Here is a 27,690-nt window from a genome sequence, read left to right as displayed (position 1 = left end):
GGACCAAAAAAATCTCTTAGACTTCTGCTGGTTTTAGATTCTAACAATTTAAAAATTATCTTGTTCTGCCCTTTACAGCTCCAAAGTGAATAATGTGATGTTTGGCTACATTGAAATCCAGCCTTAACTAAAAATCAAACACTTTTCAAGGACAACAAAGCCCGTATCTGTGTAGAATGAAATTAGGTAAATTTTCTGTACTGGCATGTCATCTAACTTTGATAAAGTATGCTTAATATTGGCATAGGATAAATAATGAGCTCTCCGATATTAATTAGTCATGGTCCTGTCTTTCCTTTTATTCATTCATGGGATGCAGACATCTCTTGCTGGGTCAACATTTATTGCCAGTCCCTAATTGCCCAGAGGGCAGTTGAGAATAAATCACATTATTGTGGATCTGAAGACACATTTGGCTAGACCGAGTAAGGATAACAGATTCCCTTCACTGAAGAACATTAGTGAATGCAGATGAGATTTTCTGCCTGCCATAACAAAACAAATAATGACTCCAAATTTCTGAACTGGATAAGCTTAGTTTCTTTCAACATCTGGTCTTGATTTAATAAAAAAAAAGTTCAAATAAAGATATGTAGCTTCAGGTTGTAGCATGAGGTATTGGGACATACAATTTTTTTGACACAGACCAAATTGTGCGAAAGTTCATATGAGTTGCTATGACTAGTTCCTGGGGGGATAAAGTCTGTGCATGAGTATTTATACAAAATCGTATTGTGTGGTGTTCAACATTTCCATTATTCTGCTGAAGTGGCATTGGCACTAGGCAATGAGATGCAGAGCCAACATAAATAAATGTACCAACAGCGTGTTAACAGCAACTGTAGCTGTGTAAAATTGAGAGGATGTAAGCTCAGCAAATTTTAGACAATTCTAATAACCTGTCTCAGAAACAACAAGAATCAATTTCTGAAATAAGCACCATGTTCATCAAATGTGTTGGACAAATAGGTGCAAAATGCTTCACAAACATATTGTTGCAAGGCTTGTGTGTGAAAATGCTCCAAAGAAAATTATGTCACTTTTTACTCTGGTTCCATGACCCTTCTCTGGAAAAGCTTGCTAAACACTTTTCTTAACAATAATGAGCGTTTCACTTTTTACGCATAAGGTTATGTATACGTTCACTATTAAAGTGAAAAATTTCATGAAGAGGAATGAATAACTTTTTCTTACCTTTATTATCATGCACCAGCATCAGTTCCCTCCGGTCAGCATAATGAAGGCTAAATGTTTTCATTCCATGATGCTGTAGGTTAGCATAGGGTCAAGTGATCTAGTATTAAGTGTCCTGTAATCATGATCTGGATGGGCTCAAACTTCACATGCTGCTGGGAAATTTAAATTCAATTTACTAAATTGAATACATTATATTGTAACAGGAATGGTGAATATGCAATTGTTAGTATGTTGCAAAAACAGCCATTTAGAGTTAACTTTTAATTGGCCTCCGAAATAGCAGAGCAGATGATTTAGTTGTACTCAAAAGGGAACTCACCAGCACTTTCTCAAAAACAAATATAAAATGGGCAATAAATTGTTCAAAACCAACAAAATGTCATGAAGTTAAAGACTATCAGGATCAAGTTCCCCTCCAGAGACTTAAGCGCATAATTTACACTGACACTTCAGGGCAGTACTCAAGGATGACTGCTCAGAGGTGCCAGTATAAGGGAATTTCTTCATGGTATGATAGCAGCTAATCAATATGTTGGCTTATCTAATATATGACACGATATCGACTGCTTTTCAATGTTCATGTAGGTCGCATCAACTGCATTACCCTACCAGCCCATTCTGTTACTTAATCATGATATTTAAACATCCTTTCTAATTATCAAGTTAATGTTTGCTTTTAGTATAATTTGGGTGGCACAGTGGCTCAGTGGTTAGCACTGCAGCCTTACAGTGCCAGGGACACAGGTTTGATTCCAGCCTCAGGTAACTGTCTGTGCAGAGTTTGCACATTCTCCCTGTGTCTGCGTGGGTTTGCTCCAGTCTCCTCCCACAGTCCAAAGATGTGCAGGCGAGGTGGATCAGCCATGCGAAATTGCCCATAGTATTCAGGGGTGTGTGGGTTATCAGGGGATGGGTCTGGGTTGGATGCTCCAAGGGGCAGAGTGGACTTGTTGGGCCAAAGAGCCTGTTTCCACACTGTAGGGAATCTAATCTAATTAATTCAAGTGCAAGTGGCTGAAAATATTGCCTTGATTACCACCTCCAAATGTTTTTGTGCTACAAAAATTAATTTGACTAGCCCGTACTTATTGCCATATCCTTATATCGTTCTTTTGAATCAGGGTGCTATAAATATTCACCTGCTAATGCAGAACATGAGTATTGCTAACAAAGAAACACGCTGTTAAAGCTAAAATAAAAACAGAAATTGCTGGAAAATCTCAGCAGGTCTGGCAGCATCTGGGGAGACAAATCGGATTTAACATTTCAAGCCCAGTGACCCTTCCTCAGAACTGATAAAAGCAGGTAAAACTGTTGTTAAAGTTTTTATTTTGTCTTGCATTGGAAGGGGCAGAATCACAAGAATAATACATTATAAATTGAACAGCAGTGTGCACACTCAGAATAAGGGGGTGCCAATTTAAGACTGAGATGAGGAGGAAATTTTTCACTCAGAGGGTTGTGAAATTTTGGAGCACTTTGCCACAGAGAGCTGTGGGGGCAGAGTCCTTGTGTCGATTTAAGGTTGCAATAGATTCTTGATCAGTTGGGGAATCAAGGGTCATGGGGCAAATGGCAGGAAACTGAACTGGAGGAATGTAGGATCAGCTGTGATTTTATTGAATGGTGGATCAGGCTCAAAGGGCTGAATGGCCAGCTCCTGCTCCTATTATGGTCTTAAGTTGTTACGGTTTAGCAGATATAGCCCAGCCACAAGCTCACATATTATGATGGATGCTATATTTTGAGTTCAGCAAGCATATGTTGTTATGGTCATTACTCTGTTTTGTGTGTACAGTTGAAGTGATGTGCTGCTTCATATGACATGCCAGTCTTTGGAACATTCGGTATACATAATCAGCACCACACTGAAGCTGAAATTCATTTGCCACATTACTGCTTTGCACTCTGTGTAGAAAGTATGTTTCACTTGACAGCTGCTTTCTCTTAATAGTTAACACCACTTGTGCTGCCATTAGTTAATAGCAGTGTGGAGCAATTTGCTTCATGTTTTGAGACATCTTACGTTGCAAGGTAATCTGAGATAAACTGGGTGCTTTTCAGGACTGAAGGAGGTGGTATTGTGTCCATTCATGAGTTATACAATGTACAGTTCTCCAATTACGATAACCAGTATCCTATGGCACAGCTTTGATGATCCTCATTTCAACCAATAACAAATTGTGGTAGATTTTTGGATTCCTTTGTTAGTTGCAATTCTCTTGTCACAGCTTTTTAGTCTTCCTGATTTTGTTTGTCTTATCGCATCTGAGCTTTCTACATCCAGCCCATTATTACTGCTGAGCATGTCATCCAATACTTTATCACCTTATACTTAATGCCTTCCACACCGTAATTCCAAACCAGCTCATCTTTAAACTCTGAGACCTAGGTCTGGGCTTCCCCCTCTGTAACCAGATCCTTGGCTTCCTGACCTATAGACCGCAATCAAGAAAAATAGGTGACAATTGCTCCACCACCATAATGCTCAACATTGGTGTCCTGTGAAGCTACATACTCAGCCCCCTATAGTACTCCTTATATACTCATATCGGTGTGCCAAATTCCACCCCAACTCCATTTACACATTTGCTGAAGATACCACCGGATCTCAAACAATGGCCAGACAGAATACAGGTGAAAGATTGTGTGCTTAATAGCATGGTGTAAAGACAACACTCTCTCCATCAGTGTCAGCAGAATAAAAGAGCTGGTCATTGACTTCAGAAAGCAGAGTGGAGGGCATGCCCCTGTCTGCATCAATGGCGCTGAGGTAGAGATGGTCGAGAACGTCCAACTCCGCAAGCAATGATCAGCAACAATCTGGTCCACTCACATCAATATGATGGTGAAGAAAGCACAGCAATATCTCTACTTCCTCAGGGGACTAGGCAAATTTAGCATGTCCACAAGAACTCTTAGCAATTTTTATAGATGCACCATAGAAAGAATCCTACTTGGGTGCATCACAGCAAGGTATGGCAACTGCTCTTCCCAAGGCTGCAAGAAACTATTGAGAGTCATGAACACAATCCACTCTATCACACAAACTAACCTTCCATCCATTGATGCCATTTATACTACCGACTGCCTTGGAAAGAAACCAATATGATCAAAAACACCTCCCTCCTACTCTCTTCCACCCTCTTCTGTCAGGCAGAACACAGAAAACTTTGAAAAAGGCATATGAATAGATTTGAGAACAGCTTCATCCCCATTCTTACCAGACCTCTCAAATGATAATTCTGACCTTTCTCTCTGCACCTTCTTTGTGGTTGCATTCTGTGCCCTGTTCTGCTAACCTGATGCACTTTGTATGGTATGAACTGCCTGTATAGCCTGCAAAACAACAATCTTCCCGGTATCTAGGTATGTGTGACAGCAATAAATCAAATAAAACCAATCAATAGTTCTTCTTTGGTCTAACTCTATAGAAACAGTTGTTGATCTAAAATGCCACAGTTCATAGAACATAGAACATAGAAAAGTATAGCACAGTACAGGCTCTTCAGCCCACGATGTTGTGCCGTGGAATAATCCTAATCTAAAAATAAAATAACCTAACCTACATTCCCCTCAATTCACTGCTGTCCATGTGCATGTCCAGCAGTCGCTTAAATGTCACTAATGCCTCCGCTTCCACAACTACCACTGGCAAACTATTCCATGCGCTCACAACTCTCTGGGTGAAGAACCTCCCTCTGACGTCTCCTCTACACCTTCCTCCTAACACCTTAAAACTATGACCCCTCGTGGCAGTCAATCCTGCCCTGGGGAAAAGTCTCTGGCTATCAATTCTATCGATGCCTCTCATTACCTTGTACACCTCGATCAGGTCACTTCTCTTCCTCCTTCTCTCCAGAGAGAAAAGTCCAAGCTCAGTCAACCTTTCCTCATAAGACAAGCCCTACAGTCCAGGCAGCATTCTGGTAAACCTCCTTTGCACCCTCTCCAAAGCCTCCACATCTTTCCTATAATACGGCGACCAGAACTGGACACAATATTCCAAGTGTGGTTTCATCAGGGTTTTGTAGAACTGCAGCATACCCTTGCGGCTCTTAAACTCGATCCCCCTGTTAATGAAAGCCAAAACACCATATGCTTTCTTAACAACCTTATCCACTTGGGCGGCAACTTTGAGGGAGCTATGCACTTGAACACCAAGATCCCGCTGTTCCTCCACACTGCCGAGAATCCTGCCTTAAATCCTATATTCAGCATTTAAGTTCGACTTTCCAAAATGCATCACTTCGCATTTATCCAGGTTGAACTCCATCTGCTATTTCTCAGCCCAGCTCTGCATACTGTCAATGTCTCGCTGAAGCCTGCAATAGCCCTCGATACTATCAATTGCACCTCCATCCTTTGTTTCATCAGCAAACACACTAACCCACCCCTCAACCTCGTCATCCAAGTCATTTATAAAAACCCTAAAGAGCAGAGGCCCAAGAACAGAGCCCAGTGGGACACCACTCAGCACTGACCACCAGGCAGAATACTTACCATCTACAACCACTCTCTGTCTTCTGTCAGCCAACCAATTCTGAATCCAGTCAGCCAAATCGCCCTGTATCCCATACCTCCTGACTTTATGAATGAGCCTGCCGTGGGGAACCTTATCAAATACCTTGCTAAAGTCCATGTACACCATATCCACTGCTCGACCCTTGTCAACCTGTCTCGTAACCTCCTCAAAGAACTCCATAAGATTGTGAGGCATGACCTGCCCCTCACAAAGCCATGCTGACTCCCTTTAATTACACTATGCTTTTCCAAATAGTCATAAATCCTATCCCTCAGAATTCTTTCCAAAACCTTGCTGACCACAGACGTAAGACTGACTCGTCTGTAATTTCCAGGGATTTCCCTACTCCCTTTCTTGAAAAGAGGAACAACATTTGCCTCTCTCCAATCTTCCGGTACGACTCCCATGGAGAGTGAGGAAGCAAAGATCTTCGCCAGTGGCTTAGCAACCTCCTTTCTCGCTTCCCGGAGCAACCTCGGATAAATCTGGCCTGGCCCTGGGGACTTATCAATCTTAATTTTCGCTAACATTTCCAGCACATCAACTTCCTCAAGCCTGTTTTCCTGCTCCTCAAAGTTCTCATTCACAACAAGGTCCCCTTCCTTAGTGAAAACCGAAGCAAAAATCTCATTTAGCGCTTCCCTATCTGCTCAGACTCCATGCACGAGTTCCCTACGCTATCCCTGATCGGCCCTACCCTCTCCCTGATCATTCTCTTATTCCTCATGTATGAGTAAAATGCCTTTGGGCTCTCCCTAATCCTTCCTGCCAAGCCTTTTGCGTGCCCCCTCCTGGCCCTCCTCAGTCAACTTTTGAGCTCCTTCTGGGCAAGCCTGTAATCCTCTAAAAGTGTGCTAGACCCTTGCTTCCTCCACCTTATGTAAGCTAAGCTCATTTTGTTAATTGCTTGATGCTTCCATTTTTCAGTTGTAGATAAAGAATATCATTTAACATTTATAGATATTAATTTGTAATTCTCTACCTTTTGTGGCTGTGAACTTGCCAAGAATCATTGACTCTCTAAGGCCATATGTAATAGTACAAAGACGCACTTCCTTTCATCTAATTGCCACCATGTTCTTGCCTTGTCCTCGCTCAGTGATTATCTTTGGTCTTATGTTCTTGCTCATGTGCTTGTCTCCTTTAATGCTAGTCTACTTCTTTTTCATTGTTTTTACTGTACTACCATTGAATATTCTTGCACTATTTTTGTTCCTCACTTCTGGAACTCCATCCTCAAACAGTTTCCTCTATTTCCAAGACATGATTCTCGTTTAGAGACTTAAGCCCATGATTTAGATTGGCACTTCAGGTGAGTGGTAAAGGAGCACACCATTGAAGAAGATGTCATTTTTTAAATGAAAATTTAAATTGAACTGATGTGCAAAAGAGTTTGTTTGGGCTGTTTCGTGATAAGAACATTTATATTTATTCAAAACATTTAACAACATTTACCTCTCCAGCAACAGCCATCACCGATAAGAGACAAACTAATCACCGTCCCTTGACATTCAATAACTGAATCCACCATTATCAACATCCTGGGGGTTACCATTGACCAAGGTAGCAGTTTCAGGGCAATCCCCAGTTTTAAAGGGAAGGACTGAAAGAAAATGGCCTTTTGTAAAGAACTGGTCATCCTGGCATCTGTGCAGGTATCTCGGGTAGGAGACTGTCAGAGGTATGAGACATTTCGATCAACAAAACTGGCACCTGCCAGACACCGTATCTAGGGACAGGCATAGAAATGGTAATGAACCCGAAACTGTGAACAATGGAGCCTATCTAGTTAATGGGATAACGATTTACACTAATCTGCAAACAGTTTGTGAGGCTCCATGTCAGTGTCAAAAATTCAGTTAAGTGAATTCGGGACAGTATCGACCCTTTTGTTTCCACAAATGATGAGATTAAACCGGCCCCAGCAATTACCAGAGATGCTTGTGAAATTGAATTATCTGGGGGGGGGCGGAGCCGGCCAGTCCTTTGAAATGGCAAGGGTAAAAGGGGCAGCAGGGCCAGCTATCGGGAGCTCTTCTTCTTTTTCACTCTCCTCGCCCTGAGCTCGTAGCTCCTCTGGACACCAATCCCTTTGGGCTTAAGACATCGATCCTGTCTGCGACCTCAGACTTCGGAAGTCCACAACAACACCCGAGGCAGAGAGGGAACCCCACCAGACAAGCAACAAGTCCCTCCGAGACCGTAAGAACCCTTTTCAGGCCTGGGACACTCTTACCCTGGAGTAGTTGGTTAGGCATGGGGGGGAGGGTTTTGCGTGATTTTTAAAGTATAAGCACCCTGTATTTGTGTAAGGTTAAAGATTCATGTTGTATCCGCTCCAGTTTTCTTATATTTTATGTTATAGTGTAGAGAATAAGTTTTATTGATGTATTGTGCAGATTGGGCAAGTTGAGTTTTCCTGTAATAAAGTTAACTGGTAATTTTGAACTCATATTTGAGTCCATCTGTGCTCCTTCTGGGTACACCAATTTTGGCTGAGTTCATAGCAGATCCCAGACTATAATTCCAGTGTCAAGGACCGGAGGATGATCTGGGCAATTCGAACCGCCGACTCAAGGGGGATTGCTGGCCGGGATAAGCAGTTTGATCTCTCCTTTTCTCTCTCTTGGGAGTACTGCCCGAGTGGGTAGGTACCAGGTGGCCGTTGTCCCACCAACAAGAGAGGGAATCGCCCAGGCATTGGTGGCGGTCATGATTACTGTGTGGAGATAAGTTCCGACTCGCTGGTCAGACTATAAACAGTGAATTTGGCTCAGCGTTCTCCCCAGTGGAATTGGCCTCGTGCGGCATTCTGGGTGTTTGAAGTTTCAGACCCAGCTGGCGAGAGACCACCACAGTAATCGGGGAACCCCAGACGCCTGCCTGAATGCAGAGTAAAGGAAAGAGGTCCTCTACATCAATAACTCAACTGGACTCACCACATTAACAGAGTGGCCACAAGAGCAGGCGAGAAGTTGGGAATACTGAGGCAGTAACTCACCTCATGACTCCTCAAAGTCTGTGCACCATCTACAAGGCACAGGTCAGGAGTGTGATGGAATACTCCCCACTTGCCTGGATGAGTGCAGCCCCAACAACTCTCAAGAAGCTTGGCACCATCCAGGACAAAGCAGCCAATTGATTGGTACTACAACCACAAACATTCACTCCCTCCACCACCAATGCTCAGTAGCACCAGTGGAAACTATCTGCAAGATGCACTGCAGAAATTCACCAAAGATCCTCAGACAGCACCTTCCAAACTCATGACCAGTTCCATTTGGAAGGACAAGGGCAGCAGATATATGGGAACACCACCACTTCCAAGTTCCCTTCTAAGCTACTCAACATCCAGACTTGGAAATATATTGCCATTCCTTCGCTGTCACTGGGTCAAAATCCTGGAATTATCTCCCTAACAGCATTGTGGGTCAACCCACAGCAGGAGGACTGCAGCAGTTCAGGAAGGCAGCTCACCACCACGATCTCAAGGGCAACTAGGGATGGGCAAAAAATGCTGACCAGCCAGTGACACCCACATCCCACAAAATGAACAGAATCAAATTTATTTGTAAGTCACCTCAATGCTGTTTGTGAGGCCTTACTAACGAATTCCAGCAGTGCCAACATTTCAAAAGTATGAAAGTGTCTGTGAAGTGCTTTGAGGTATCATAGGAATTGTTATTTAATTCAAATTCTTTCTTCTCTCTCTGCTTCTAAAATCTACCTATCCATTCTCAGTTTATTTCCTCAAATCAGTTATATCTACACTTTTCCTACATTCTTGGTTTTCAGTTTCCTTAGTTCAATTTTGAAAATTCTCTAGAACATCCTTCTGATGCCAAATACTTCACATGAGTACTATTTAGCACAGTACTTTTTAGGCTTACATTCAATAGAATTGGAAGCATACAATCAAACTGAATAATAGGAATCAAAAACAAATTTGCTGGAAAATCTCAGCTGATCTGGCAGCATCTGTGAAGGAAAAAGCAGAGTTAATGTTTCGGGTCTGGTGACAATTCCTCAGAACTGCTTAACTTTGTTTTTTTCATTCACAGATGCTGCAAGACCTGTTGAGCTTTTCCAGCAACTTTGTTTTTGATTCTTATTATTCAGTTTGATTGCATGCTTCTGCAGTTCTTTTGGCTTTTATTTGAATAATAAGAATGTGTTTTTTTTTTGTTTTTATTCCACTTGATTTGGAATTTACATACAGCTTTCAAGTTTCAAGTTTCAAGAAAAGAAATTTTAAGGAAAAAAGGAAGGATTCAATAGAAACACACTTCTTTTTAAGATAATACATTTATTTCCTTTCGAATTAGGAATTATCGGATTAACTAAGTTGCTGGAAAAGCCCAGTAGGTCTGGTAGCATCTGTGAAGGAAAAAAACAGAGTTAGCTATTTCAGGTCTGGTGACTCTTCCTCAGAACTGATGGTGGCTGGGAAAATGTCAGTTTATATGCAGAAAGTAGGAAGGTGGGTGGGGTAGAGAGTAAATGATAGGATAGGGCCCAAAGTGGGAGAAAGACATTGGACAGGCATTGATGGTCCCAGCCACGATCAGTTCTGAGGAAGGGTCACCGGACCCAAAACGTTAACTCTGTTTTTACCTTCACAGATGCTGCTAGACCTGCTGGACTTTTTCAGCAACTTTGTTTTTGTTCCTGATTTACAGCATCCACAGTTCTTTTGGTTTTTATTATGTAATATCTTATGTCCCTGGGGTGTGGTGGCTCAGTGGTTAGCACTGCTACTTCACAGCACCAGGAACCCAAATTCCATTCCACCTTGGGACAACTGTGTGGAGTATCCATCTGTCTGCATGGGTTTCCTCTGGGTGCTCTGGTTTCTCCCCATTGTCTAAAGATGTGAAGGCCAGTAGATTGGCTATGCTAAATTGCCCATATTGTTCAGGGAGGTGCGGGTTAAGTGGATTGGCCATGGAAAGTGCAGAGTTACAGGGATAGTATGGACGTGGGTGGGTCCACTTGGAATGTTCCTTGGAAGGTTGGTGTGGGCTCAATGGGCTGAATGGCCTGCTTGCATACCCTAGGGATTTGATCCTACTCGATGATTTTTTGCCTGATATGAGAAAGGAAAAAAAAACGTTGATTTTGATTTGGTCCAGATTCATACATCTTCTATAACAATTCAGGTTGCAGGAACAGCAACTCATATTCCATTTGATGCAATCTAATGGCATCAATGTGGACTTCACAAGTTTCAAAATCTCCCCTCCCCCTGCTGCATCCCAAACCAGCCCAGCTCATCCCCGCCTCTCTAACCTGTCCTTCCACCAATACCCTCCCCCCAACTCAAGCCCCAGCACTGTCTCCTACCTAACAACCTCATCCCGCCCCCTTGGCCTGTCTGTCCTCCCTGGACTGACTTATCTCCTCCCTACCTCCCCACCTACACTCACCTTTACTGGGTCCATCCCTGGCCCTTTGACCAGTCTGTCTCCTCTCTACCTATCTTCTCTTCTATCCGCCTCCCCCTCTCTGCCTATTTATTTCAGAACCTCCTCCCCCTCCCCCATTTCTGATGAAGGGTCTAGGCCCAAAACGTCAGCTTTCCTGCTCTTAAGATGCTGCCTGGCCTGTTATGTTCATCCAGCTCTACACCTTGTTATCTCGGATTTGACATAAACCAGAACTGGCTGTCATTCCTACATTTTTGGAAAAAAATGTCTTGAGTATAATCTATTTCCAGCTATGTATATTCAAATACATTTGTGAATGTTGTTTTTACTCAAAGTTTCTTATTCAACAACAAAAACTGTTCCTAACCACTTTTTCTATTAATCCTAATCTTCTTCATTTGCATTACAGCCAAGAGGGAAACATTCTACATCAAAAGAAAATGTCAGTCTCAATTAAGTTTAATTAAAAAGTGGCAGATAGAAAATAATTTAAGAATGCATTCTTTGAACATCAGCAAATGTTAAAATCCATCAGAGTACTCCACTTCCCTGGAACAAAAATCTTATTTCTTTTTAAATTAGTGTAGTTTCATAAAACAAACTGGTAGTTGAGATCCCAGTGCTCACCCTCAGACTGCAAAAGATAGAGCACTCCAATTGACAAGGATTATGGAGTGTTATTATGTTTCCATAGAAATAGAGATGGAGAAGGATTACTGCAAACTGCTTTTTGGTGTTCTTTTGGTGTACGTATCAAATGAATCATTTTCTTTTGACCATTTGTTTCAGATGGAAGTTATCTTACATTTAGTCTTCCTAGACTTAAAGCAGCATGTGCATTGGCCAATCAGTCGGAAAAATATTACGAGATATGTAATAATGAAATTCTTGATGCTGAGAAAAAAGGACAGGTTATATAACCAGGTTTGAACAGCAAAATGAGATTCTCACTAGTGAGTAGTGAGGGGAGGATGTGCATGTATTTGTATTCAATTAGTACCTAATATTACCCCATCGTTATGAATTTTCTTATTCCCCATACACCAAAGGGAAACTTGATGATAATTTCTGACCTGTGAGTCAGGCCAGAAGTCTGGCAACTCCAGCTCACCCCCTATTCCCCAGGGCCATCATCTTGTACAGCAGTTACCACCTTTCAGGATGTGATCTACAGGCAATGGCAACTCACATCTGAGATAACAAGGTGTAGAGCTGGATAAACACAGCAAACAAGCAGCATTGAAGGAGCAGGAAACCTGACAATTTGGATCTGGACACTTCAGCTTTCCTGCTCCTCTGATGCTGCTTGGCCTGCTGTGATCATTCAGCTCTACACCTTATTATCCCAGATTCTCCAGCATCGGCAGTTTCTACTATCCCTGACCACTCACATCTGCCATCCACAAAGATTGGCATCTGACAGACAGCAGCCTCTCTACATCATTGAAACACATCTCCAATCCACTTACAGCACAGTGCTCCATTTCAATGCTGCACTGTAGAGTACAACAGCATGTGTCACTGAAGTCCTCCTGCCAGGACACTTTACACGGTGAAAATCACCCAACACATGGATTGGATCAGGTTACTTCTCTGGCTCCTTGCTTGTCCTGTCAGCACCCACTCACTTGGAGCATGCTTTGATGCTATCAGCGCCTCACACATCTCACCTTACCTTGTTAGCATCATATTATCTTAGTCAGAACTTAAAATGCCCCAGCACTTCTTTCTTGCCTGGCCTTTCATGCAGACACAATGCCAAACAAATTGTCTAGTCAGTAGTGACTTTTCAAGGGGTGGACATGTTGCTCTATGGCACCATGTTACATCAATGTTACACATGCACCTTGTGCCAGCACTGTAATGGCAAAAATATTTATATCCTTCAACCAAAGGACCATTTTGCAAAGTCTCAGGGGAGTAATCCTCAGTCAAATCAAGGGAGACAGATGTCAGCCAAGGAGTCCCACACAGTATGTCACCTATCAGTCACAGGGCTTGCAATGAGTAGGTTGGTCATCTGGATCAGGCCAAATGAGAGTGTCCATATCAGTAATAGTAGAGGGAGAGGGCCATGGTTAGCCTGGCAGATTCAACGTAACCAGTCCAGGGATTTGCTGTAAGTCAGAGAATGGATCATGCAGAGATTCATCAGGGGTCTGGTCAGAGAGTAATTGGGACCGTCCATTCCAAGATAATTGAGTGGGTGTTATGGGGTGGGCCATGATCAGTTCTAGGGATTAGCTCAATGGAAGTCAAGGGGTGCTATCAGGAGCCAATGCTGTGATTGGGCAGTTGGGACAATCAATTCTGGGGATGGGAGGCAGCATGCTGGATGCAGAATGGATAATAATTGTGATGGGGTAAAAAAAGAATCACCCTATATGAGACAGAGATGATCAGAAGTAGAGAACATAGGTTAGTCGTAGGAAAACAGGGGGTGAGCTGGAGTTGCCAGATTTCTGGTCGGACTCTCAGGTCAGAAATTGTTGTCATCAAGTTTTCCTTTGGGGTATTGTCAATGGTCACCACCCTGTGTTTGACAGAGATCCAGTGCATCGCGATGGATAGCATGACTAAAGTGTAGTGCAGGGGCAGGGCTCAGAGGACTAATACTGGCAGATGAAATCATAATTCAAAGAGGAATGTGGGAACATGTGGCAACTTGGTATGATGGGCTCAGTAGAAAATACAAGGAAATTCACATGTAAGGGATTGTAAATTCGCAATTGAAATGGGAAAAGGCTGTGATCACACAGTGGGTGGAGTAAGTGCATTTTTTTTTCTGTCTGGACACATGTATTTATGATTGATGTGAGGCTTTCCTAAGGGCAATTGCATTATCCAGGCAACTTAACAGCACAAGCTTGTGTGTAGTGGCTTCAAAGGCAGTTAGAATTTTGAGTGATAGAGCCATATATAAATAGTTCAAAGCTGTTTATTTGTGATTAGAATTTACTTACTTGTAATAAGCAATAGCTCTTGTTAAGTGCAGAATCCTAGTCAGTGTATTCTGTTAGTTGTATTCCAGCAGAAGTGAATCAGGGACTTTGCATGCTTTGATCAAATCATTAACGCTTGCTGTGACCCCTGTAGTAGGGGCCCTTTCTGGAAAGTTCCCTTTCTCAAGTGGGTTATGAGAAGAGTAAAGCACTCCTATCTTGAGCTGACTTGCGGGCTATATTTGTCAATTAACCAAAAACATTGGTTGCGAGAAGCAGTCAATTCATCACCCTCAGGAATGCTAGAGCAGGAGTCAAGCATTCAGTCTGATATGCTACTCATTGCTGATCTGTACATAACTTCATAAACCCGTATAGGTTCTGTAACTCTTAATATGCTCACCTCACAGCAAAAGTCCAGCAGTCTTTGTTATAAAGTTTTCAATTGTCTAAACCTCAACAGTTCAGTAAAGAGATTTAGAGATTTTCACAACACTTTGAGTGAATGTAACAAAGTGTGGAACTGGATGAACACAGCAGGCCAAGCAGCATCTCAGGAGCACAAAAGCTGACGTTTCAGGCCTCGACCCTTCATCAGAGAGGTCTAGGCCCAAAACGTCAGCTTTTATGCTCCTGAGATGCTGCTTGGCCGGCTGTGTTCATCCAGCTCCACACTTTGTTATCTTGGATTCTCCAGCATCTGCAGTTCCCATCATCACTTTGAGTGAAGGATTGTTTCTTGATATCACCCTAGGCAATTCCTTCATCCTAATTTTAAGGTTTAAATTACAATGTCATTCTGTTCCTGTTCAATTTTGGAAGTACTGAAACAAAAACAAAATGAAGCTACAAGGTCCATTGTTTCAATAAAATAATTTTGATATACAAAAACCAAAGAATATGAATCCAAACAGTTAGATTATATTTCACTCCTTTAATGTAACTGACTTTTTTACTGTACAATGGACAAAGTGACATTTTTCTTTAAGCAGAACTGCTAAACTCAATTTTATTTTACACACACTTGAATTACAAACAAACATGAGTCAGTTACTTGCCAGAATTTGGAAGATTAGCCAGTTGGTCTGAGTGGTGTGGCAAAATTTCACATCAACATTGACATTCTGTGGGCCTTTCATTTTTCTCCCTGAAAGTATTCCCTTCATGTTCCCTCCAAATGTCCCTCAGTTGTGGAAACCCTGTTCACCACAGATGTTGCTACTATCTTAGGTGTGTCAGATTTTGGGGTTTCGTGAACACAATTACACAATGAAGAGCGTCATCTGTCCATGAGGTGTTATTAGATCTTGAGTTTGTTAGGAAACAGCAGTTCAGTCATGATACATTCTTTAATTAAACCAAAAAAGTATACAACACATGAAAGAGCTCTTGGTAGTATCCCTATCTCTGGCTCAGTAGGCCTAAATTCAACCTGCCCCAGAAGTGTGTCATGGAACGTTTCTACACGGAGTCATGGAGATACAGCACCGAAACAGACTCTTCAGTCCAACTCATCCATGCTGACCAGACAGCTGATATAAGTCTAGGTCCATTTGCCAACATTTGGCCCATAAACCTCTAAACCCGTCTAATTCACATACCCATCCTGATACCTTTTAAATGTTGCAATTGTACCAGCCTCCTCTACTTCCTCTGGCAGCTCTTTCCATACACACACCAGTTCTGCACAAAATAATTTATACCTTTTATATCTTTCTTCTCTCACCTTGGATGAAGATGTGGAAGTGCAGACAGCTGACCTAACACTGCATGTAGCTTTTCCTGTCCATTGATGAGAAGGATTCAAATGGGTGGTTGATGCAGCAAAAGCTACCAATCTGTAACAATAAAATATATCAACATGTGTCCAGGGTAAGAGGGCAGTCCTTGATATGTGGAACTTGTAAAGGACTGTCCTTATGGGTTCTCTTTCTGATGGATACACCAGAAGATATTGAAGGATTACCCAATAAACAGTTCCCTAGCACATCAGCTAGAAAGCTGAAACTGCCTCCACCAGGTCAAAATATGTTCATCATCCACTAACAGTGAGCAATCCTCATTAATCATGGACTGTAGCTATTTTTAATCAACAATGTTTCTGGGTAATCCAAGATTGGGAAAAAATGGTGGCTGTAAGAGCTGCTCCTTTTTTGTGGAATTTTCAGTGTTGGAGCTGATTTCCTTGAATAGAAGGAGCTGTAATTACTGTTTTATAAGCTGTGTATTGTTTTGGAGTTTTGGGAGAAAAAAGTCAAAACAACGGCTCTTTGATACAGAGGAAGGGAGACGAAGGCAGTGAATACACGGTGGGAAGTAAATCAATGGAGAAAGAAATGTGCACTGCTGTCTGGCCCGGCAGTGAGCCTTACAGGTACTGTCTTTGCTATTTGATTTCAAGTACCTCAGGACATCAGAGACCATCTAAGAAAAATAAACAAACAGTGAAATTCCTTGGAGAAACCAGTGTGAGGCAATCACAGCAGGGGAATAGCTAAGTGGCTAGTGTTTTTTGTAAATCAACAATAGTGAGTAGAGTTGGTTCTTTTGGATTGTATGTTTTTATTGCGAACTTTCAGACAGCAGCTTCTCTGTACTTTTTTTTTCTGAAGAAGGGTCCTGACCCTAAACATCAGCTTTCCTGCTCCTCTGATGATCTGTGGCCTACTATATTCCTCCACCCCCACACTGTGTTATCCCTGACTCCAGCATCAGCATTTCTTACTATCTCTGAGTGAGTGTACGTTCTTGTTGTGAACAAAGCTTTTACTTTTCCAACACTGCATTGACAGCACGGTACACATGATCCTGCCTAATTCTTTGGTATCAGATGATGGAACATCATGGCCTAGGTAGTCTTTATTGTCACATTTGTTTTGTCTTGTTTATTGGAATGTATTTATGTTTGGGAAAAGCAAATAAGCACAGATGCAAGAGGGGAATAAGATCTCATACTATACAGAAAATGCAAGTAAAAGTAAGTTTTAAAGGGACCCCAAGATTTGTCAGGTCAGAATTTCCTGGTTCAAACGTGCTTTAACTTTGAAGTCTTGCATCTGAGAACATTCTCCCCTTCAGCTTGATTATCCCAGAAGTGAAACCTGCTGTTAGTAGTGTTTCCACTTAACAAAGGTTTTCAGCCTTTTTAGCCAGCATTTCAAATTTCAACTGGTCAGCTTCAAAGCGACATTCCCTGCCATCAGAGATAGTGGGAACTGCAAATGCTGGAGAATCCAAGATAACAAGGTGTAGAGCTGGGTGAACACAGCAGGCCAAGTAGCATCAGAGAAGCAGGAAAGCTGACGTTTCAGGCCTAGATCCTTCTTCAGAAATGGCAGAGGGGAAGGGTGTTCTGAAATAAATAGGGAGAGAGGGGGAGGTGGATGAAAGATGGATAGAGGAGAAGATAGGTGGAGAGGAGACAGACAGGTCAAAGAGGCGAGGGGGGTGGAGCCAGTAAAGTTGAGAGTAAGTGGGGAGGTAGGGAGGGGATAGGTCAGTACAGGGAGGACAGACAGGCCAAGGGAGTGGGATGAGGTTAGTAGGTAGGAGATGATGGGGGGGGGGGGGTGCTTGAGGTGGGAGAAGTGGATAGGTGGGAGGAAGGGCAGGTTAGGGAAGCAGGGACGAGATGGGCTGGTTTTGGGATGCGGTTGGGGGAGGGGAGATTTTGAAGCTTGGAAAGTCCACATTGATAAAATTAGGTTGCAGGGTTCCCAAACGGAATATGAATTGCTGTTCTTGCAAACTTCAGGTAGCATCGTTGTGGCACTGCAAGAGGCCCAGTCTGGACATGTTGTCTGCGGAATGGGAGAGGGCGTTGAAATGGTTTGTGACTAGGAGGTGCAGTAGTTTAGTGCGAACCGAGCATAGGTGTTCTGCAAAGTAGTCCCCAAGCCTCCGCTTGGTTTTCCCAATGTAGAGGAGGTCACAATGGGAACAGAGGATACAGTATACCACATTAGCAGATGTGCAGGTGAGTATCTGCTTAATCTGCAAAGTCTTCTTGGGGCCTGAGATGGGGTTGAGGAGGGAATTGCTAATGCTAATGTGGCATACTGTATCCATTGTTCCTGTTGTGGCCTCCTCTACATTGGGAAAACCAAGCAGAGGCTTGGGGATCGCTTTGCGGAACACCTATGCTCGGTTCACACTAAACAACTGCACCTCCCAGTCATGAATTACTTCAACTCCCCCTCCCATCCCTCAGATGACATGTCCACTCTGCGCCTCCTGCAGTGCCACAATGATGCTACCCAAAGGTTGCAGGAACAGCACCTTATATTCCACTTGGGAACCCTGCAGCCCAATGGTATCAATGTAGACTACACAAGCTTCAAAATCTCCCCTCCACCCACTGCATCCCAAAACCAGCCCAGCTCATCCTCGCCTCCCTAACCTGTCCTTCCTTCCACCTAAGCCCTCCTCCCACCTCAAGCCCCACCCATATCCTATCTACTAGCCTCATCCCACCCCCTTGCCCTGTCCGTCCTCCCTGTACTGACCTATCGCCTCCCTACTTCCCCACTTACTCTCAACTTTACTGGCTGCTGGTTGCAAATTTAATGGGAATGTCTTGTGATAGGTCCTTGCCTCTGCTCATGTTCCCCACTTATAGCCACCATGTGTGTGTGGCAGTGTGTTTATCCATGGCTACTCATTTTTCTGGGATCAATGGTTCATTCTATCCATGTGTTACACAGGACATGTGAAGTCATTTAAAAATGAGTAATGATCAATACCTTATGAACAAACTCTGCCTCATATTGTGCTTTTGGAAAATAGTCCAAAAGCATTGACTGTGTCACTTTGGATATTAAAGTTTACTAAGCATAGCTTGTTCATCTAACTGCATGTATCACAGAGCAATGATGGGGAGTGAGAAGGATTTGCATTGGTATACATCTCAAATGGATAATAGGCATACTCAAACTCACTTTGCAGCTCCTGAATACATGACCATGAAGGGAACCTCAGAAGCTGACTCTCCATTTGCCATTCAATGTTGGAACCCTGTCTGAATGATTTCGTTTTCCCTAACACCAATCAGCAGCGATATTTTTGTGTGAGCAGCAGATTTTGTAAAGCCTTCAAATAGTTGATAACAGTCATGTTTATTGCAAAACAGGAAAGGCAAAGAATAAAACTCATTAAGAAATATATTTGCTTTTGTAACAAAAGCAGGGGCTGCTTGTCTTTGCGATAACAAAAAAGCTAATTTCATAGAACATAGAACAGTACAGCGCAGAACAGGCCCTTCGGCCCTCAATGTTGCACCGAACTATGAACTAATCTAAGCCCCTCCCCCTACACTATCCCATCATTCTCTTGGAAGTGGGTAGCAATTAAATTCTGTCGAGCTAGTTATATCCTACAATGCATCACCATTTCATGCTGAAAGTGATGTTCCTCTCATTCAATACTCTTATCTTACTCCTCCTGGTTTTGGCCTTGCCTATTAAAAGTGTACTGCATTATGAGAGTAAAAGAAAAATAGTAGAGAGCTGGAATTCTGAAAGAAACAACTAAAATGCTGGAGAAACTCAATGTGTCTGGCAACATCCATGGAGAGAAAACAGGGTCAACATTTTGATTCCGGTATGACTCCTTGTCTTCACTTAAGATAGAAATTGCTTGCGAAGATCGCCGTGAAACAGGTTTCCTTGAAGAGTTGAAAACATCCATTCCAATGTTTATTAGGATTCCATATTTTAGTTTTAGTCATGACAATTTAACCCTTGTCCATTTTCTCAAATTTACCAATTTTTATCAAAAAAAGTCAAATCCAAGCCTCTTCAGAAACTCCCAGAGTTAGTTTTAGTTTCATCATTTTTTTACTGTATAAAATCAATATGTCTGACTCAAGAGAACGATTTCTTCAGAAAAATATAAGTTACAGATTGTGAGATGCAAAAAAAGAGCAGACGCTCACAGAGCGAACACTTAATAATTCAGTCTGAAAAAACACACTGAATTCACTACTAAAACATGAACATTGAACCTTTCCCAAGGGCGAAAGTTGTTATTAAAACAAATGAATGTTACAGATGAGGATGAATCATTGAATAATTTTTTAAGAGATACCTGGTGACTGTATCTGTTGCAGCAAATATGTAAAGGGAACTGCTCAATTTTCCCAAATGTTTACAGCTAAATTGAACAAACACCTGTCCATGGATTCTCGATTGCTGTTGTGAGACCTTGGTGTCTAAAAATCAGCTAGACATTTCCCTACATAATGACTATGTCACAAAGGTATTGAATTGGCTGTGAAGCAATTTGAAACATCATAAAGATGGCGAAAGCATTATTATTCACAAGTTCTTCTTTAATTAAAATTGACATTTCCAGAAACATTTCAGATGATCACATTTAATTTATCCTTAGAATCAGAGAAAATGCCTTGATATATATTGATTTATAAATTCCATAAACTCTTGCAATAGTAAACACTTCAACAATTATCTGATCAGACATCTTGCTAGTCATTCAAGATTCTCTTGTTTTGGATAAGATCATGGTCTGGCATTTGTGTGATAGAAATAGGTGGCACAATGGCTCAGTGGTTAGCACAGCTACTTCACAATGCCAGGGACTTGCATTTAATTTCACGCTCGGGCAACTCTCTGTGTGGAGTTTGCACATCCTCCTTGTGTCTGCGAGGGTTTCCACCGAGTGCTCCCGTTTCCTTCCACAGTCCAAAGATGTGCAGATTAGGTGGGTTGTCCATACTGAATTGTCAGTAGTGTCTAGCAATATGTAGGCTACATGGATGAGTCGCAGTATGTGTGAGATTACAGGATAGAGTGGGGTGGCTGTGTCTGTATGGGATGCTCTTTGCAGGTGAATGCAGCTTTGATAGACTGAATGGCCTCAATGGAATGAATGCCATAAATGTTACTATCCACCTGTCAATTCAGGCCTGAATATTGGACCCATCTTTTGCAAACACAAACATTTTCATTATCTTAAGATTTGTGAATGGAAGTGAACATTGCACAATCATCAGTGAACTTTTTATTTCTGAACATATGGGTGAGGGAATCTCATTAATGAAACATCTGAAGATGATTCACCCAAAGAAAATTTGTAGCGATTTGGATCAGAGATGATTGGCCTCTAATAACAATCTTCCTTTTTCAGACCAGTGTCAATATTTTCTTTGATTCCTCTTGAATTCCATTTTCCAAGGAGTTCTTGATCCCACATTCAGTCAAAGCCTGTCTTGATGTCAAGGCCAGTCACTTAGCAATAGATAAATGACGAGGTTTGGCGAAAACAATTTCTCGTGTTGTTCAGAGAAGCAAGGGATGAAATAACAGAGGCTGTTAGCATCATTTTACAGTTTTTACTGCTTGTAGGCTGAGTGCCAGAAGACTAAAGAATTAACAATGTTGCATAATTGTTTAAAAATACAGAAAGGTAAAATCAAATAATTATGGGCCAATCAGCCAAATGTCAGTGATGGGAAATTATTTGAAAAAATTCTGAGGAACAGAATAAAATGCCACGTAGAAAGGCAATGTACAGTCAAGGATAGCCAGCATTGATTTGTTAAATGTTAGCACTGTGTGAGGATGGATGAATTGTCTCCTTTCTTTTTAACCTTCACGGATGGTTCTAACAAAGATTTTTCTTTTTGTTTTTAGCTAGCAACTATAACACACTTCAAATGTAATGCACTTTGCTGGTTGAAAAATAAAGGGGCCGATTACAAGGCTTTCTTGAGTGGAGGAAAGTGGAATCTTGTTGCTAACTAAGCCCGAAGAAACTAATAAAACTCAACATCAGATAAATTTACAAGTACAGGTATAAATTTTATAAATGGAAGAGCATTTAGGACAAAAAGGAAGGATTGTTAATATGCAGTTTACTGAAGTCTGTAAAGTTCTTCAGTTGTGATCAGAGATAATGGGAAATGCAGATGCTGGAGAATCCAAGATAACGAAGTGTGGAGCTGGATGAACACAGCAGGCCAAGCAGCATCTCAGGAGCACAAAAGCTGACATTTGGGGATGCAGTGGGGAGGGGACGAGCTGGGCTGGTTTTGGCGTGTTCTAGGCCCAAAACGTCAGCTTTTGTGCTCCTGAGATGCTGCTTGGCCTGCTGTGTTCATCCAGCTTCACACTTTGTTATCTAAAGTTCTTCAGTTGTTAGGTTTACCCAGAGCCAAAGTGTTTAAATGGTGAATTGTATCCATCATAGGATCATGAAACCTTTGCGTTCTCAGTGAATGGATGTTTCTCCAAGTGGCTTTTCATTGGGTGTTGTTCAAGAGGCTGAGAGAGAAAAAAATAAGAACAGAAAGAGTGAGAGAGAGAGAGTTGGAGACGTAGTGAGCAAACTTTCCAGTTGTGCTGTTGTAAACCCATCATACTTCTTTCTGATCTATACAAGAGCTTTTTTTCTTGAAATTTTGTTCAGTTGTATATTCCTGTGTCTGGCTTTCCTTTTCTTTCAAATTTGATAATCTGCTGGCAAGTATTTTCATTCATATTTCATACTTCGATTCATATTTTGAACTTTTGGAAAATTGTCTCAAACTTGAAGGCCCTATCAGAGCTCAAACTAAACTAAATTATACCCATGATGGTATTATACATTGTTTAATGGATTTTAGGAGATTAAAGGGTGCTGTCATATTCCTTCCATCAGCAAGTCAACTCTGCCAATTTTTCAGAATTTGCAATTTCTTTGATTTGAAATCCATGCTGAAGTTTCATAGGTGTTGAAATGACTAGAAGTCTTTGAGTGAGTCATGTTATCACCATGGATCATAAACCTAGTCATTGAGTGAGATAAAAATGGCAAAGTTAGACTATATTTCAACTCTAAGGTTGTCAAAAAAGCTGTCATTCCAGAAAAGAGCCTTTTCTGCCTGTTTAAAAACAATTGAGATCAGTTCATGGCTTCATAGTCTTGACAAAGTTTGATGTGAGATAGAGCTATCGATTGCTATCACTCCTTGAGCAAAACTGATATCTTCCAACACAGTGTGGAGCTAGAGGAACACAGCAGGACTAGCAAAATCAGAGGAGCAGGAAAATTGATATTTCAGTTCGGGACCCTACTTCAGAAATGGGGAGGGGGGAGGGGGCTCAAAAATAAATCGAGAGATGAGGAACTCCCTTCCCCTTCCCTATTTCTGAAGAAGGGTCCCAACCTGAAATTTCAACTTTCGTGCTTCCTGATGCTGCCTGGCCTGCTGTGTTCCTCCAGCTCCACACTGTGTTATCTCTGATTCCAGCATCTGCAGTTCTTGTTATCTCTGATATTTTAAAACCTTTATTTCTCCTGCAAGTGTGCTTCAGAACTTCAAGATAGCCTATAAACTAAGTTCAGCAAGTCATGCATTCCAGAAGATTGTTTTGTCAGTATTGTCAGACTTTGAGGGGAGGTTTAATTTCTTGGTAACGGTAATGTGTAAGTAGTGGAAATAGTGGATCCGCTACAAAGCCACTGCAGAACAGTGCACAATGAGAAAGGCAACAAAATACATATGTCATATTAAGGCCAAAGATAACATCTCTGCCAGAACTTACACATTTTAAACCACATCCAGAACATATATCATAATAAATTCATTAGAAAATATGATTGGAGCAATGCACAGAAGAAAACAACTAATTTCATGTGTATCAAACACATAGTTGGAACCCAAATGCAAATTCTCTACTAAAGAGAGGGAAGCTGTAGAATGTATCAATTTCTGTGAACATTTGCACATGTATCTCTAAGGTAATGGGTTTATTCCCCATAACAAGCACCAAGCATGGTCCATATTGTTAGCCATATTAGGATTAGATTAGATTAGATTCCCTATAGTGTGGAAACAGGCCCTTCGGCCCAGCAAGTCCACACTTGCCCTTGAAGCATCCCACCCAGACCCATCCCCCTATAACCCACACACCCCTGAACACTACAGGCAGTTTAGCATGGCCGATCCACCTAGCACATCCTTGGACTGTGGGAGGAAACCGGAGCACTCGGAGGAAAACCACACAGACACGGGGAGAATGTGCAAACTCCGCACAGACAGTTACCCGAGGCTGGAATTGAACCCGGGTCCCTGGCGCTGTGAGGCTGCAGTGCTAACCACTGAGCCACCGTGCCGCCCTTATGGTCTGGTCATCAATGCATCTACAGATGGTTGGGTTGGCTTAACTACTACAACTTCTGAGTCGTGTATCTCACTGCTTGATTCAACTGAATTGATGTGGTACAACCATAGCCACAAATTTGTGGACCTCAGTATTGTCATCAGAAACTTTCAGATTGCAAAGGCTACCTTTGTACTTCAAAATACACAGACATGCCCTAAGAAATAATTTCATGTACGTATATTTGCTGTTTAGAATGGTTTCATTTAAAATAAAGTTTTTAGATTACAGGGGGAAGTACAGTATACAAATGTTTGCTGTCTATGTGTGTCTGTTGACTGTTCTCTAATGTTCACTGCTCATTGTGTGTGATTAGTTCAGCTAGAGTTCAGTCATTTGGAAAGACAAACAAAACTGAGACAAGCTGCTGTAAGTCTGAGAGGGCAGACATTTTAAAGCATTGAGAAAAAACTCCTGTTATGCACATACAATCTGGTGTGCCATCTCTTCATATCTCCAAGCCCTAAAGCACCTCTCTGCTACATTTCTCAGTGAACTAGAGTCAATCTTCTCACTTGAAGGTAATGGTAGAATGAGCAATACAAAGGGACATGGGATTACAATTTGTGTTTGAATATAATCCGGTCGTTGCTGATGACTCTCAGTGCCTCATCCAAGTTCAGTTTTGAGCAGCTCAATCTGATCTCAATCTATCCCATACAATACAACAGTAGATGTTCAGAGTGAAAATAGGATTTTATTTTCACATGGATGGCTCTATTGTTACTTCCCCCAATACTATAATGGACAGATGAGTCTGACAGATAGAGTAATAGAGTCATACATTACAGTAAAAGATCCTTTGGTCCAACTTGTCCACGCCCACCAGACATCCCAATGTGACGTATTCCTATTTGCCAGCATTTAGCCCGCATTTAACCCTTTCTATTCGTAATCCCATCCAGATGCCTTCTAAATATTGGAATTGTACCAGCCTCCATCACTTCCTCTGGCAGCTTGTTCCACACACACGCACCATCCCATGCATGAAAAAACATTAACCTTCAAGTCCATTCTAAATCTTTCCCCTCTCATCTTAAACCTATGCCCTATAGTTTTGGATTCCACCACCCGAGGAAAAAGACTTTGGCTACTCACCCTATCCATGCCCCTTATAATTTTATAAACCTCTATATACCCCTGAGCTTCTGAAGGCCCAGGGGGGAAAAAACCTAGCTTTTTCAGCCTCTCCCTATAACTGTCTCCCTATTACTCAATGGGTGAAATCAAATAGGATTTTCAGCTATGTTTATTCTTTCAACATCAATTGCAGGCCCTGTCTGGCAGTAATGTGATTTATGACTTGGCCAACATAGTCAGTAGCGGTGTCTCTGGGTCTTTCCCTACAGTGAGTGGTGTCTCTGAGTTTAAGACCCATCCCAGAATTGATGGCTTGGAAGGCGCATTTGTATTGTAGCCAAACAAATTGTTAATCAATCAAGCCAGAGACATGTGGTAGCTGCAGCACAACAACACCCCTACCTTAAAATACTCAACACTCAAACTCTTGCCACATGCTGTAATTTGTGTCAAGTGTCCACCTCAGTTCAAGACACAGCTGGAGAAAAAGCAGTGCTAGCAGACAACTGTTTATGACGGACAATGATATCTAAAACCCAGAATTCTCTCTTCAACCTTTCTACCTCAAGTTCTTTTCCCATGATTTTCAACATAGAGGAGGAATGATTCATCGGACAATGGAAGGTCGTAGGCAATAGTCAATAGGTTTCCTGGTGCACATTAAACCTGATATCATTAGATTTTGTGGAGTTCAACTTCAATGTTAAAGTTTTTACAGAGCCACATCATTCTGATTATATATCATCCCCTAGTAGATTCATCTTGCCCATACCATAGGAAACACTCAACAGTGGTGATCAAGGAATGCAATTAGTTCTCTCGATCTTTAGACCAACATTTTAGATTCACAATCCACAGCATGACGATTATGTTTTCATATTTTGCAATAGAATAGCAATGTAACCCAGGTTATAACTGCAACATCCTTCAAGAGTATAGAGTCATAACATATGGAAACAGATGCTTCAGTCAAAAGCAGTTCACGCTGACCATGATCCCAAACTAAGCTCGTCCGAAACCTTTGCATCCAGCTATATTCCTCTGAACCTTTCCTATTCATGACCTTATCCAAATGTTTTTTAAATGTTGTAACTGTACCTGCATCTATCACTTCCTCTGGCAGTTCATTCCACACACAGACCACTCTCTGTATAAGAATGTTGCCCCTTGTGTCGTACAGTCATTGAGCCATACAACACGGAAGCAGACCCTTCTCTCCAACCAGTCAATGCTGAACATAATCCCAAACTAAACTAATCCCAACTGCCTGCCCTGGCCCATATCTCTCCAGATATTTCCTATTCATATACTTATCAATTGTGATAATTAAAAGACATTTGTCTTTGAAATGTTGTCATTGCACCCACATCCCACACTTTCTCAGGAAGTTCATTCTGCACGCAAACCACAATCTGTGTAAGAAATTTGCCCCTCATGTCTTTTTTAAATTTCTCTCCTCTCACCTTAAAAATGTGCCCCCTAGTCTTGAAATCACCAACCTAGAGAAAAGAGAAACACCATTAAACCCATCTATACCCCTCATGATTTTATAAATCTCTATAAGGTTATCATTCCACCTCCTATACTTCAGTGCGAAAGGGTCCTAGACTGTACAGCACTCTTTATAATTCAAACTTCTCCATTTCCGGCAACATCCTGGTAAATTTTTTTCTGAGCCCTCTCCAATTTAGTAACATCTTTCTTTTTACAGAGCAAACAGAACTGTACCCAGCTCCTGAAGAAGCCTCACCAATATCCTGTACAACCTCAACATGACATCCCAACTCGTACAATCAAAGGCCTGAGCAATGAAGGCAAGTGTGCTAAATGCCTTCTTAACCACCCTGTATACTTTTGCTGCAGGTTCCAAGGAATGATGTGCCTGAATACCAACGCCTCTCTGTTCCACAACACTTCTCAGAGCCCCACAATTAATTGTATAATTTCTGTCCTTATTTGTGTTTGTACAAAATGAATAACCTTACATTTACCTAAATTAAACTCCACCTGCCATTCCTCAACCCATTGACCCAATTTTGAGGTTTGAGAGAATTGAATGTTAGTAATAAAACCTTTAAAAAACTCAGCCTTTGGTTTGAATAACTATGCCATTCTCTAACTTAATTAAGAACGTTACAAAAATGTGGAACATGACAAGACAATTGGAGCCACAAGTCTTCCTTTTAATAGTTTAAATAAAGCAATTGCTATTTATGATTTTGTGTTTTAATGAGCTGTGATTGCACTGTGTTATACAACTGTCGCATTCATACATATGTATTAAATTTCTCCACCACTTTAACAAATGTCACTAGTTTTGTTAATGCGACAGAGAAACAACTCTTCACAAAGATTTTAAC

General features: G+C 41.6%; 1 long non-coding RNA gene across 1 annotated transcript in view; it reads left to right on the top strand.

Moving 5' to 3' along the window:
• The window catches only part of LOC132210560 (uncharacterized), a 137,738-nt gene extending 110,267 nt beyond the window's left edge, over window positions 1-27,471 (top strand). The window contains exon 3 of the long non-coding RNA XR_009446694.1: window positions 27,042-27,471. This is a non-coding gene — a long non-coding RNA (uncharacterized LOC132210560). The remainder of the gene's footprint in view (window positions 1-27,041) is intronic.
• Window positions 27,472-27,690: the final 219 nt, after the last annotated feature.

The sequence above is a fragment of the Stegostoma tigrinum genome, chromosome 15 (assembly GCF_030684315.1).
Source record: "Stegostoma tigrinum isolate sSteTig4 chromosome 15, sSteTig4.hap1, whole genome shotgun sequence".
Classification (NCBI taxonomy): domain Eukaryota; kingdom Metazoa; phylum Chordata; class Chondrichthyes; order Orectolobiformes; family Stegostomatidae; genus Stegostoma; species Stegostoma tigrinum.
The sequence above is the reverse complement of the archived record's forward strand: the minus strand, read 5'-3'. Positions and strand labels throughout refer to the sequence as shown.